At 37.8% G+C, this 10,949-nt stretch overlaps 1 long non-coding RNA gene across 1 annotated transcript; it reads left to right on the top strand.

The window, feature by feature from the left end:
* The first annotated feature begins 3,838 nt into the window (after positions 1-3,838).
* Positions 3,839-6,425, top strand: LOC134806303 (uncharacterized). Its single transcript, XR_010146504.1, has 2 exons — positions 3,839-4,183; positions 6,254-6,425. It is a non-coding gene; the product is annotated as an uncharacterized LOC134806303 (long non-coding RNA).
* Positions 6,426-10,949: the final 4,524 nt, after the last annotated feature.

Genomic DNA, 10,949 nt, shown 5'->3' with positions numbered 1-10,949 from the left:
AAACGAATGCAAATTTTGAGTTGTTTCCTTATGTTGGCTGGTAAAATTGACTTGAATGATGATGATGATGAATTTGAATAATAAATATTTAATAACGTTCATATGGTTTAATTTTGTTTGATATTTTACAGTAAATATTTTCCTCGGGTTGGTGTGGTGAAAAATTTTGTGTTTCACTCGGTGGCAAAATTTGTTTAGGCTTAGTGCCTTGAGTGAAACCCTCGCAAGGCTCAAAATTCCACTTTCAGGATTATTTCACCTGTATCGGGTAGCACGAGCGGTTAAACAACAACTTTTCCGCCTTGTAAAACAAATAACTACTAAGTAATAATCAAAACGTAGCAGTAACGTAGCTTTGAAAATTAATTATAATAGCAGTATCCAGTGTGGCTTGTATTTAGGTTTGTGTCTTTACCATTACACTATTAGCCGGTGCATAAGGTAGACTTCGGTTTATATGTGTGTGCCTGTGCAACATGTTTTATCGGCAGGCTAACATTGAGCTATTATAATGTATTTGTATTGTTTAAAATGTATTTTTATTTTTACCACACCGGGTATGGTATGGTGTGTGACTAGCCGGAATTTGAGGAGCGAAATTCGTAAGGTGAGCTTTTACTTTGAATTAAGAATTTAACGTTTCTATGAAACCGTATACTGAAATTACCATTTAATATATTTAATCGTCGCTATAGCCAGAATATTTTCCTGTTCACACATCAGTAAGTAAAGTTATTCGTAATAATAGGTTCCATCGCTCGACCCACCGAATTGGAAGTTTGAAAATAAAAGTGAAATGGATTGGAAGAAGCTGTTCATTCGCATTCGTGAATCAGCATTTTATTAACCAGGCCTATAATCATTAGGTATAGGAGGCTGGGACGAGGTATAATTTTAGGATTTTCAAGATACCTAATCTACGAAGATTTATGTTCTTAGATAGCTAAGACTGTAAATATACATCTTTCTAGCGTTATCCCGGTATTGTCACACAGCTCACATGGGGAGCCGAGGTTACGCTCGGCAACCTAATTCAGAATGGGCATAGGCATGGGTTTTTCCGAAAGCGACTACTGCCAGGCAAGTAGCGACTGCTCGTACTTGGCCACATCGCGAGTAAAATGTGCGCAAAATCATCCCTCACGGCCTGATGAATATTCATGCCGCGATCGACTCGCCTTGCCTCCATTCTGTGTAAACACACGTGCCCTTTCAAGCCTTTCTTGTCTTACCGAGATATCACTGTTATTGTCACGATAATACTACCTACGCCATATGGGGTAAAAACACGAGAAAATAAAGCGATCAATAAAAGGGATGGCAGTAATACTAGAGACAAACCAAGAAAAGTCTGCAGCGGATTTGATAGCCCACACGCAGTGCAAGTAGTATTTTAGACATCAAACTTCTATGAAATGATGACGTATAAACAACACTTGCACTGCGTGGGCTATCAAATCCGCTGCAGACTTTTCTTGGTCCGACTCTATCTATTTTCTTGTTCTAGTGCGGAGCTTGGAGTCTTTCTGTTGAGTCGGTCTCGTCAACAAGCAGCATCGAATTATGAATCTTATTCTGTGAAATAAAAACACATGAGTTTATCGGTAGAGTGTAAATGTATCTACCTAGCAAGGCTAAATATTTTTAACCGACTTCAAAGGTTATCAATTCGGCCGTACTTTTTTGTTTGTATGTATACCTACATACCTCAGTAGGTACCTACGCCGTCATTTCTGAACCGATTTGGAACTATTATTTTTTTGTTTGAATGTATACTGTCCCAAGTTGGTCCCGTTTTTGTCTAAACCCAGTTCTGATGATGGGATTCACCACCCACTTCCTAAGTAACTGTCACATTTTTTATTTAAAATGCTTTATAGCATAGAAGGTAGGATCCCATAGAATAATAATCAAAAAGAATAAGTACTAAAAAATACAAGACCTCAAAGTTTCATAAAATTATGGTACCTACCATTCGATTCCTTACATTTTATTTAAAAATATATTGTACAGCAACAATATACATAAACGCAATATTTCACCGACAAAATCGCAATTTCCTTGTTTTCCATACATCGAAACGGCCTCAAACGTTACATGGTGACGTCACGATGTATTGCCAATTTGTTAGAAGCGTTTCGTCAGTAAAGTGCGGGTGCCAGAGGGCCTACCGCGAAGCACGTTCGACGTGTTGCCTCCCTGTCACACTTACGTACGAATTTACAAGTGGAACAGAGAAGCAACACGTCGAACGGGGTTCGCGGTAGGCCCTCAGACTTTGACCATCATTTGTGACTTTTGTATAATATTGCTTTAAGACAATGGGTCCCATACAGACATTTTGAACCTCAAAACAAACCTGATCGATTGATACCATTCATAAAAAATTGTTAAATACCCTATCTATTTACAAGGACAAACATTAATAGCGCTTTCGCTGCTACTTTTACTGAAAGATACATAAGACTATCCCGTTCGGTCATTTCCCCTTCCCCCCTCCTGCCAGATCCAGTTATGTACTAGATTCATGGCTTAAGGCCGTAACACACTATCGCACCGCACCACGACTTCGCTCTTACTAAGTGAGAGCGAGGTCGTGGTGCGGTCTTAGAGGATATAACCAACGGAGACGCCATGTCTAAAATTTTCTTTACAAAATAGTCTGCCGTTTTTTGCGGGGGAGGGGCACATCAAATGTATAGGTACGTCATGTCAGATAAACGTCAGTCCATACATATGGTTGACATGTGGTTTACCATTGGCCGCCTATTTTCGACAGAGGGGAACGCCTGTTAATGGCGGCTCTATTGTTAATTACTCCGAGGTGCGGTCGACCTTGGTGCGGTGCACCCATAAGTCTTATGGCTCCTCTACACGAATGGCCAACGCCGGCCAATCCAAGGGACGCAGCCATGCGGTAGACTGAGATAGCAATATCACTTGCTCCCTCTAATGGATAAATGCGTCCCTTGGATTGGCCGGCGTTGGTCATTCGTGTAGAGGAGCCATTATGGGTGCGACGCACCAAGGTCGCGGTGCGGTGCGATAGTGTGTTAATACTTTTGCTGTAAACATTGCATAGTAGGGATTTTTTAGTTCCATTTTTTTTATATAATGTTTTTATATTATTGGATACTTCGAGCAACACCGGCTTCCGACACATCGGAAGGGAGGGGCCCAAGCGATATCTCACCGTACAAATCTTTCTGCCATTTTTCGCGGGGGGAAAGGTGCACACAGTCGCACTTCTCACACACTTACATACAAAATCCAATCTATAATGACGACACAAATACATAGAAAGACAAATCTTGCAAACCTCGATCTCTTTTTGTGTACGGACGAGTGACAAGTGTCACAACACGCACACTAACACATTTTCGTTGAATTATGTTATTGTATTGAGAGATGAGAAGTCGGATTTGTCGCTCGACTGATCCGCAATTTGTACTGAGCGAGCAAAATCGATAAATCCAACAATTACATGAGACTAAAATATAATAATTGTGTTTGAATGTAATTAAACGTATGATATGTAAAAAAAATATTACATGTGAAATGTAACACTCTCTTTTTGTAAATTTGATGTCCCCGACCTCTTTTTACAACAAAAAACCGAGCAAACAGGCATTTTTGTGCAGCAGTGTTCAGGCGCGCGTCTAGACTCGGTCTAGTGAAAAATCCAAGTGCAACTAGTTTTATTACCCGCGCTAGATTCTAATCAGATTGACGCGCTAATCTTGTACCTCGGCAGAGGGGAAATAGTGCGAATGCCGCCTCCCTTCCGTGTTGCTCGAAGATTGGATACATGTCATTTTATTTAATTTCTACTATTTTATTTCGTACTTATATTTTTTATTTTCTTGTTTATAAAATAGTGAATGCATTATAACCTAACTTTTGAACTGTCAGTGTCACTGTCAAGTAGTTGTCATATTCATATCACGTTCGCGTTATGTAGCACGGTTTCCTCGAGATCCTCCTCAGCTCAAACGATCTACGACTCAAACGCAGTGTTTTATTGATTAGAGATTCGCAAACAGTTTAAATTAACATTGTCTCGATATGTTCCGCTTACCTTTTGGTGAAAGGGTCGACCCCATGGAGGAGAAACGACAGGCTAGAGAAAACACCATCAATAGTGTTATTACGTTCTGTATACTCTGCGCCGCCATAAGAGTCGGTTAGTAAACATTTTACTGCTAAATTTATGTACTAATTCCTTAATTTGTACATATACACAGGCTTGTATATGTACAAATATCTGGAAATGTGAAATCAAAATGTCTGGAAGATTTTAATAAACTTACCTAGTTTTTGAGTCTTGTTTTCTGACATTTAAGATTGAAAAAAGGGCACACAAAACATACTTTTGGCTACTTCACGATAAGATCATATAGAATAGGTAATAATGATATGTCTATCAAAAAATGGAGTCAGGTATTACCCTCTTTACTTTAGTCTCGAACTTTTTGACCGAAGGGTCGCTGCCATAGTGTTTGGCTCTCCTACTTCCTTTTCATAGCCAAAAGAGGGCCTTAGTTTGGAGACTCCTACTATAATCATACCAAGACAAAATTTAGATGTAATGACACTAATTACTTTGTTAAACTTAAGGATATTTTAAGACAGCGGTCGGCAACAGGCATGCGGCCCGTGAACCTCTCACTTGCAGCCTGCGAGCCACCCTATTTCATATGTAATATTATGTTAAATACCTTACAAAAACGTATAATATATAAAAAAAAATATTGACAAACAACAATGTCTGATAAAGTCATAAATATTAACGAAGTGCTGCCCGCTTCAATTTCGTTAACTACTATGTGGCCCTTGGCTGCTAAAAGGTTGCCGACTGCTGATTTAAGATATGGTTGGACAAAAAGACTAAATTGAAACTTGCCTTCAGTGGGATCGGTTGTGAGCATTGTGGCCAACATAGACGTAGAGGAAACATGTTGTTGTTGAACATATCTCAAGTTTTGTCATACCAAAGGTAATTTCTATAAACAATTTTTTATCAAAATACCATGTACAGTCTGCATCTAATATTTACTATAGACATAGTGGCCAAATATATCAGAACACATCTTTATTTCTATGGTAACAAAGGTGTGTTACAATATATTTGGCCAATTTCAGTCACTGTATTTGATACTGACTATACTAATGAATCTAATGATCATACATCAGACAGGATGAGTTGAAGGCTACAACAAGATAAAGAAAATCTGAGAATAATACCTTTAGTCCCTAAATGAAATCTAGTATGTCAATAAAAATCTATACAACAGTAGGTAGTGATTAATTGATTACAAACAATAGAAAGGCATTGTATTATAAGTATTTGCATTATTTGACACATTATGACTGACGTTTATAGAGATGGCAAGCGATTGAATGGCACCTAAACTGAGGTATCAAATTGTGATGTTCTGATGTTTAATGAATTTTTTGAGATTTAAATAAAGCTAGAATTATATGTTTAATAAATAATAAGAAGAAAATATAATAAATTTAATAATGCTTTGTTGCAACCTGAAATAAAAAATTCATATCGATTTACTTAGACGACTACCGATTCATAATGGTGGTGTCCGGCCAACCATAAATTTAAAATATAAAAAAAAGACGTAGAATGTAAACGTTCACAGTGCAACTGTCTTCCTTTGTGATTTCAATGTGCAGGACATTTTACGTTGTATTGCTGTTGTGAGTGACATGTGTCAAATAATGCAAATGGGAATATTTTTAGTATAGTGTCTGCACTCTGCACCTAGAGGCTATGACATACAAGGACATCTGGTAACTGACAATATTGTACCACCGCTCATTGCCTAATCTAGCTAAGTGCAATCTTAGAGAAAATAGCATTAGAGATATGAACACTGAATTAATTAATAAGCTTTGTTACTGGTTGAATTTTAGTCCTAATATTGACTGTAAGCACTCAGAATCTCAGAAATAACGAATTATTAACCTCCTTGTTTAGTAAATATAAAGACTCAAAATACAATGATATGGAATGCCTTTTTATAGGCCTCTAGAAGGCTAACCATGAAAATGATGATAGAGTTAGACCAAGAAAAGTCTGCAGCGATTTTGATATCCCACGCAGTGCAAGTGTTATTTCAAACATCAAACTTCTATGAAATTATGACATATAAATAACACTTACAATGTGTGGGCTATCAAAATCGCTGCGGATTTTTCTTGGTCTAACTCTATAATGAATTTACGATGTTTGTTGCAGCCCCACTGATCCTGGAGCACACCGGCATATAAACAACACGAGCAGCCATCATTCTATCACTCCACCATGCTGTTTTACCACCATGCTGCCATGGTAGCCAGCGATCATTCATCTAATTGTTCTGTTTATGTCCAAATATTATGAAATAAAATTATTGTAGTTGTTATTTTAACCTCTTGTTTTAATTGCCTTCACTTTATCCTTCAACACTTTTAATCATATTCTCTAACTACTTTTCCATGAAAAGTCTCACGTCTCACTCTCTCATTAAGCAAAATGTGAGACGCAATACACAGTGGACATATGGAATAAGCTAAGCCCTAAGCCAGTATTCAAGATGTGTGCTTAAAACATGTTAAAACGAACGTGGTCGACGGCACGTGACAGCTTCTCCATACAAACATAGTCCTTATTTTCATCTCTGGATATCAAGATTTTTATAGAAAAGTTTAGTTCCCTTGACCTATGTTACCACAATTAGATATAGGTCGATAGGTAGGTCTATGTATAATAGAATCTTTCTAATCTAAACTAAAATCTTGAGCCTAGCAAGGGACTCGAGTCATGAAGTGCAAAAAAATCGGGCAAGTGCGAGTCGGACTCGCGCACGAAGGGTTCCGTACCATATAAAAAAAAAAACTAAAAAAAAAAAGCAATAAAAAAAACGGTCACCCATCCAAGTACTGACCACTCCCGACGTTGCTTAACTTTGGTCAAAAATCACGTTTGTTGTATGGGAGCCCCATTTAAATCTTTATTTTATTCTGTTTTTAGTATTTGTTGTTATAGCGGCAACAGAAATACATCATCTGTGAAAATTTCAACTGTCTAGCTATCACGGTTCGTGAGATACAGCCTGGTGACAGACGGACGGACGGACGGACGGACGGACGGACAGCGAAGTCTTAGTAATAGGGTCCCGTTTTACCCTTTGGGTACGGAACCCTAAAAACTGACTTTTTTGGTCTTGTGTGGACATACAACATATGATATAGATAAGGAAACTAAATTAAGTACCCCAGACACCTATTAAACACACCTAAATTTTAGTGTTGTCTCAATGAGTGAGCAAAATCGAATTTTGTTCACTTTTATTAAGCACCAAAGCACCCATTTTCGAGCTGCTGAGCTGAGCTGAGGTGAAAAATAAATTTAATATTGAACGTATAGGTACAACCAGAGCAGCTAAAAATTTCGGAGCAGCGTTCCTAAGCTATGTAAATAATAAGTGAAAAATAACTGCAAGAAAATGCATAATACTGTTTTTAATTTTGTAATGGCATCAATACATCCATAATATAAAGACTTGATATTTATATTATAATAAGGCAAAGTATTATTATGTTTACAAAAATAAAAGCAACATTCACTACGAGTTACAAGGTACAACATGACGCACCGCGCGACGTACGTTGCCGCACGAGCAACTAAGGGTCTACCACGAATCACATCGTTCATTCAATCATCTATTTCCCTCAACAGGCGGGTCCATAAAGAAGAAGACGCCTCGCGAGCAAATTGCCGCGCGGAGCAGCTCGGTCTATGTAAACATGACTCAGGCATTCGCACTCGCGCCCGTAATGCCTCGGGCACGTCTCCACCGGCCGAACTGCTTCGCGCGGCATTTTCCTCGAGAGGCGGGTCGTTCTGTGTGGACCAGCCTATTATTAAGCAGCGATAGAAAGGCAGATAAAGATTTTTCAATGTTCGCGGCAGACCTTATGGTAAAGGCGAAACCCATTGCGACGCACGATTCCTCATAGATATAGCGTATATTTTACATTAATTGTGGCTTTCCATCAGAGAAGGATCCTTATACTTTATGCTATCAGAATTTCTTTCTGTAATTTCAGATAATAAGGTCCTTATTACACTTGAAGTATAATAAGGACCCTTTTGTGTTGAAAAGCCACAATTACCAATTTTTTACAAACGTTATTATTTTCACCTGTCCCGGTATTTGATACTTAATTTACTTAATAATTATTGCACAAAATACCACCAGTGAAACAAAGGGATAAACGGCATGAAAAAATGGTGGAAAAAGAAAAGAACATTTTTTGGAATCATTTCAAATACATAATGCGAACTGTACACACTAGTCGAGAGACCCCGAGCCAGGTCGAGAACTAGTGTGTACAATTGTACATATTGTTCCCTTCTTGTCTCGCTTTTCCTAATAAAGTATACCTAAATAAGGCGAAACATGAATCCGGCGAATCGGAACTAATCGAAAATCCTCATTCTCAAAATTCTCATGTAAAATCCGCTTTCGTGAATGAAGGTATTTTAGTTCATCAATAAAGAAAAATCCTTAATCCCAATCCAGATTCCACAACAAAAAAATTGTCCGTCCAGTCGGACAAGCCAATTAGATACGAAACGACGGTCTCGACTTTACGACATACCTTCTGCCATGCTCCATTTTTAACTTGTAGGTTTATAGGTACAATGCGCCCCAGGTGACCTGTGCCCTGTTTATCAAAAGCTAGTAACTTGTAATACAAGCGGAAGTCCCTTTTTGACAGCTTTTGTTAGAAAGGGACTTCCACTTGTATTACAAATTACAAGCTTTTGATAAACAGGTGGTGACCCAGGATAAAAAATAACGTAAGATTTTTTTTCTAATAAATTAATTACATCTTTTACATTTATTTTTTTTCATTGGTTAGAAATAATAACAAAAAGTAATAAAAGTGTCGATTTAAATATTAACGCGAAAAGCTTAGCCGTGCGCCGCAACGCGATTTGGAACGCACGCGGTAGCTTGAATGGGAAGTGGACGACCGCTTCTCCAAACAAATGTTGTCCCCATTTTCCCCTCTCCATCAACGTTATTAGAAAATTTTCAAATATTTATATGTTTTAGTCTACTATTTGATATAAATTCAATATAAAATAAAAAAAATCGATAAAAGCCAAACGAAGGGATCATAGCTAATCGTGTATTTTTCTTCCATAACTTGAATATCCAGAGAGGAAAATGAGGACTAAGTTTGTACGGAGAAGCGTTGTCCACTATTGTCTTAATTATATAATACAGTTAGTTTGTGGAATAGAGCTCTCTTAACTACCGGAACGACTAATATTACGGAGAAAGAGGAATCATTAAAAACTTCACGCTCAGAAATGGCGAGTCCGTTACAAAAATAGTTGGATCGCAAGTTTGATATGAGTATAACAGTACATTGTTAGATTAGGAGGAAGCTTCGTTTCTTAAAGTACATAGGTGCAAGGGGCATCACACCTTCCTGATTTTAATCTCCGACACTTCTGTAGGTACTTCAACGATACATATGTACAGCCAGAAAAAAATTGCGAACATAGTATGTACTTATACATATATTATATGTCATTCAGGTAATAGGGGTAGCCTATAAAATCAGATTTATTATCACGGGGTTGTTGTATAACATTTTACAACTCATACGTTTTAAGAAAAAGTAATGGAATCCCATTGCAAAATTCAGCAAGAATTGACAATGTGAAGACCGGTCTTAAGACGCTAAATTCAGGAATGTGTGGAATGCCTATAATAACTATTCCCAACGGCATTTTTTGGTCAATTTTGACACCTGTCATATCAATACTATTTCTATCACAAAATGTGCCGTAAGAATTTGACAGGTATAAAAATTGATTTTCCACCGGGTATAACACACACTCGCCCAAGCCTCACGCACACAATAACATACCTACATAATTATTAATTACAATTTGTTCGCTCAGAATAACTTTAATTAAACCTATTAAACATTAATTCCATATTTTTCAATAATTATAAAAATTACAAGGTCAGCGCGACCGCGCGAAGCGACGAACATTTTTGGTAAACATTACTATAATTATTAATAGAGTTTAGAATTGCGGCGTACACAATACACGTGTACATAACCTAAGTTGTACTACAAAAAATATAGTCCATTTGTGGAGATCGATGTGAGTACGCGAGCGGGAATCGCGCGCGTGAAGTCCGGACCGGACCGTGTCGGAACCGGTACGGACCGCGTCGGTACCGGTACGGATCGCGTCGGAATAGGACCGGACTAGACCGGCGCACTGCTGACGGCGACGCGCGCCCCGGACACCTGACTACGACCGACGCTACATTTATAAGTTTCACTCGGAACTGTAGTAAGAAAGTAAGTTACATTATACTACGTGTTTCGAACTAGATTGTAAGTTGGAGGTATATGACAGATTTTAACTATGTGTATTTCGGGACAGATACAATTTTATTTTAATTGTAAGTGTAATTTAGATATAGTTTTTTTAGTAGCAAACTATTTCGTGGCCGTATTTTGCAGTGGCGGGGCGTTCATAGAACTCAATTCACACCGGCTTTAGTACTACTATATTCTATTACCGGATTACTATACGAGTAAGTCTCAAAAAAAAGCTTCGTTTTGTACAACTAATATATTCGACGCGCCGCCACTGACGTTTTGTTATTTTTATTTATCGGCCTAGAAAGGAAACATCGATATCTGACAGGCTACGAGCCTATAAGTCACTATACAAAATTATTTACATAAATATAGATTCTACATTACATATATTTGCAAACATATATTACGTTTTTAAATAGGCCGATCTTAGCCTATTTTAGACAGTTAGCATATCCGAGCACCTCACTAGTGTCACATACGAAAATTCTTTTATATTAAGAACGTTAGCAGTTGAACCAAGAGCAGTG

Source organism: Cydia splendana, chromosome 3, assembly GCF_910591565.1.
Source record: "Cydia splendana chromosome 3, ilCydSple1.2, whole genome shotgun sequence".
NCBI classification, from domain to species: Eukaryota; Metazoa; Arthropoda; class Insecta; order Lepidoptera; family Tortricidae; genus Cydia; species Cydia splendana.
This window is presented reverse-complemented; position numbering and strand designations above follow the sequence as displayed.